We start from the raw sequence: 3,658 nt of genomic DNA on the forward strand, positions 1-3,658 counted from the left end.
AGGTGTTCTCTGTTTTCAAAGGATAGGTACTTAATTGGCATAATGATTTGGTATTGAGTTTGTATCGTTATATGATTAAATTTGTGTTTTTTTGTGTTTTTAACGTATTGTGAACTTATTTTTTAAACAAATGCTTACAAAGGCAAACAAGGCCCACATCTGTTTATACCAGCGGTGAATTGTACATTTTTATTTACAAGCTACTCTGCACTTTTGGGAGTGTAACAGGTTCGATATAAAGTGGCAAAAATATAAAAGGGGAAAATACCCAGGACTGCGTGTAAAGCCCTCGTTGTGACTGTTTTTTTATTGTTAAATACGGCGTCCTGTGCACGAAATGTTGCAGAAACACAATCTGATATTTTAATAAGTATTATTTTAATAATTTGATAAGTATGAGGTCCCGGATCCAAATATTCAGTTCTTATTTTTTTAAGTGATATCTTCCCTTCCTCTCGTGGATTTTGAATCAAATTTGATCTTTGTACATTACATTTTACATTGAAAAAAACGAGCATACCTCATCCACCAACGGACAGAGCAATCTTTTATGTTGCCTTCCAGAGCTTCCAGCTTGTGATGGATTTGTATGGGCGTCTGTATGATACCACTACAGCACTGGCACAGGTGTAAAATCCACTTTCTCACGACTTTTTCAGTGTCTTCTCCTCTCATAAATGGTCCGAAGCACAGGAGCCAATATTAGAGAAAACAACAGGTGTTTAAACAGAGTATGGCCAAATGTCAGCGACAACGTTTTGTCATTTTGTATAAACGCAAATGGTTCATCATTTAAAAGCCAACGACGTTCTTTTTCTCCCTGGCGCTAATAAGCTACAGTACCACACATGCGAGCTGTTGAGTGAAAGGAAATTCATATGTGCGTAGGAAGGCAGAATAAAATCCAGAACTGTACTGGTGATATTGATAAACAGGGCCGATGTTCACAATAAAACGTTATTGTATAAAACATTAAGATTCATAAATATATTTTTTTAATCATGCAAAGTGTCTGTTAAACCATTCATGAACGATTTTTAGACAAAAAAACACACCATTATATGAGTAAATACATTTACTATATGTGCATTTAACGTAAATTGTTGCCCTGCTTTTTTTTCATAAATACACAAGCTTGTTATGTCTTATGTCAGAAATAAACTGCATGAAATTCGATAAAGCAACAAAAAGTAAGCGCCACAAAGACGACAAACATTTGCGTTTATATTGCACTGTTATCTCGAGCCTTTAAACTTACTTTAAACGCAATTTGTTTTTCTCTGTAGTTCTAAGGCTTTGTCATTTAGGTGTGCTGTTTTTTTCTACATGTTGTAAAAAAAGTCACTAAATCATACGAAACATAAAAGCTCCAATTGTAAACAATTGACCATTCATATTCCTGAATTTTAAACCTATGGAGTATTTTAAACCTTGTCTTCGTATTTGTGAATATTAGAGCTCCTTTTCAAAAGCTGTCACTATGGATAAGTGCTTAAGTTTCCTGTTTTTTTTACCCAGGCGGTCCAGGTTTGGCTCTTGGTATAGGAGCGCGGCTGTGTTGCCTTCTGGATTTCAATTGAGCAGCTCAGTGCAGATCAGCATGTACATTTGTCTGGACAGTAGAATTTTCAGAAAGTGTAGTTGGATTATAGCACGTGCCCCTGACGATGTTATTGATACGTCACATGTGCTCTTTTTTGTATAATATTTATTTTTGTTGTTCAAATAAAAAAAACGGTTTCTCCGTTTTCCTCTTCATGCCGTTGTCAGCTAGCACAACAAGACGGGAAAAATGCAAGGGGGGGAAGAGGAAGCGGCTGTCAGGAGCTTTCTACCTCCTTTTGCTTTCACTTCTCTGTGTTTCTTTCCACAGCGCCGTGCACCTTTTCATTGCTCGCGCTTTCAGAGCCTCCGCACGGCACACGACTCGACATCAGGAAGCACATTGAAGTGAAAGCAGGAAGCGCTGCGACATGCACTGTGCAGATCCCGCCACAATAAGAGGTGAGTGGGTCTGTTCGATGCACAAAGAACGCTTTGATTAGCGTCAAAGGCAAGTCATTCCGAGTTGGTCGTCTGTGTTTTCCGTTCAGACGCGAAATGCTGAAATGATCTCTCGGCTCCTCGGTTGTCATTTCTGCTCCGTAAAGGAATCACAGCACGCGTCGGCTTCCAGCACGGTGGGTCGGGACATGATGCCGGGGGTCGGAGAGAGCGATGTCTTCCTCGTTAGTATAGGACCTGTCACCTGTCCCCACCTGTCACGCGGGAGACCGGGGTACATCAGGACGCGCATTGAAGTGAAAGCAGGATGCGCTGCGACATGCACTGTGCAGATCCCGCCACACTAAGAGGTGAGTGGGTCTGTTCGATCACAGCGCTAGGCGAATCCCCAATCCCCTTTTGTGTGTGGCGACAAAAGAAGGCTGTTTCTGCCCGGTTTCGAACCAGGGACCTTTTGCGTGTGAGGCGAACGTGATAACCACTACACTACGGAAACGGTGGTAAGACGTGCCCAGCGGCCCAGCGCTGAGCTTCGCCAATGCGATTCAGCTGCTTCCAGTGCCTTTATTGGAGTGCGCTGATGGACCGTGCTCTCTCTCCAGAGACCAGCACGCCTGTCATGGATGGAGCAGGAAAGGCGGCGCCACATTCTACAGCCCTCTCCACGCAATCGACGAAATCGGGCTACTGAAGTGGAGAAAATCGCCTCTCCAGAAAGTGCAAATACCATCTTGGAGAGTATAAATCCTATTGCCGAAGGTCAGCCCTGTCTACCAGAGTAACACTCCCACAGCGATGATCAGCTCGTCTCACATGCGAGAAGTTTCGGTTGGAAACAAGCGCCCCCTCTTCTCGCACGTTTTGCATGTTCGAGCGGTTTTAATGCGGCTCTTTCGTACACGGTGCTGATCTTTTGGAAAGCAGGAGGCAAAACGGACACGTTCCCATACCGGGAGTCGAACCCGGGCCGCCTGTGTGAAAACCAGGAATCCTAACCGCTAGACCATATGGGAACACACAACCCCGCTGTTCCGGGCATCATGCAAGCAAACTACATAAATATGAGAAAACACGCAAGAGAGTTGTCACTCAGAGTGTCGAAGGGTCGATGTATACTGGGGCTCAGTTGAAATGCAACGTCAGGACTTTTCCGAATTATGTCACACGAAGAGAGCACACCTTTTCCGCCCTGCCACGTGTGTCTCGGTAACTCGCCGTGATCGTATAGTGGTCAGTACTTTGCGTTGTAGCCGCAACCGAGTCACGGCAGAATAGGGGCGTCTGCTTTTACTACTTGTACGAATGAAGGCAAAAAAAAGCCAATCGATGTGAACGAACGGCGCTTTACAGAGGAGTACTGCCTGACTGGATTGTTGATGAACGACAGAGGCCACTCCGACCTCTTCTCGGTTTTCTTCAATGACTTACTAAGGATCTTCTACACATTCGCCCATGCAGGGGAAGCCAGTTACACCAAAGCAAACGCAGGAAAGTGCAATTCAAGCAGAGACCAGGAGGGACTTGTTTACACCGAGAGTGGTCGGAGAATGGAACAATGCGCCCAGCCCTGTTGCTGGAGCCGATTCTTGATGAGATCTTGGGCTCACTATGAAGCCCCCGCTGGATGCTAATCTTTCTGTTGTTCTTGCAGGTC

The 3,658-nt window shown here is 44.4% G+C and overlaps 1 non-coding gene across 1 annotated transcript; it reads right to left on the minus strand.

Annotated features, from left to right (window-relative positions):
• Positions 1 to 2,945: 2,945 nt before the first annotated feature.
• Positions 2,946 to 3,017, minus strand: trnae-uuc (transfer RNA glutamic acid (anticodon UUC)). Its single transcript has one exon. It is a non-coding gene; the product is annotated as a tRNA-Glu (tRNA).
• Between the last annotated feature and the right edge of the window lie 641 nt (positions 3,018 to 3,658).

The sequence above is a fragment of the Lepisosteus oculatus genome, chromosome 14 (genome assembly GCF_040954835.1).
Source record: "Lepisosteus oculatus isolate fLepOcu1 chromosome 14, fLepOcu1.hap2, whole genome shotgun sequence".
Lineage (NCBI taxonomy): Eukaryota > Metazoa > Chordata > Actinopteri > Semionotiformes > Lepisosteidae > Lepisosteus > Lepisosteus oculatus.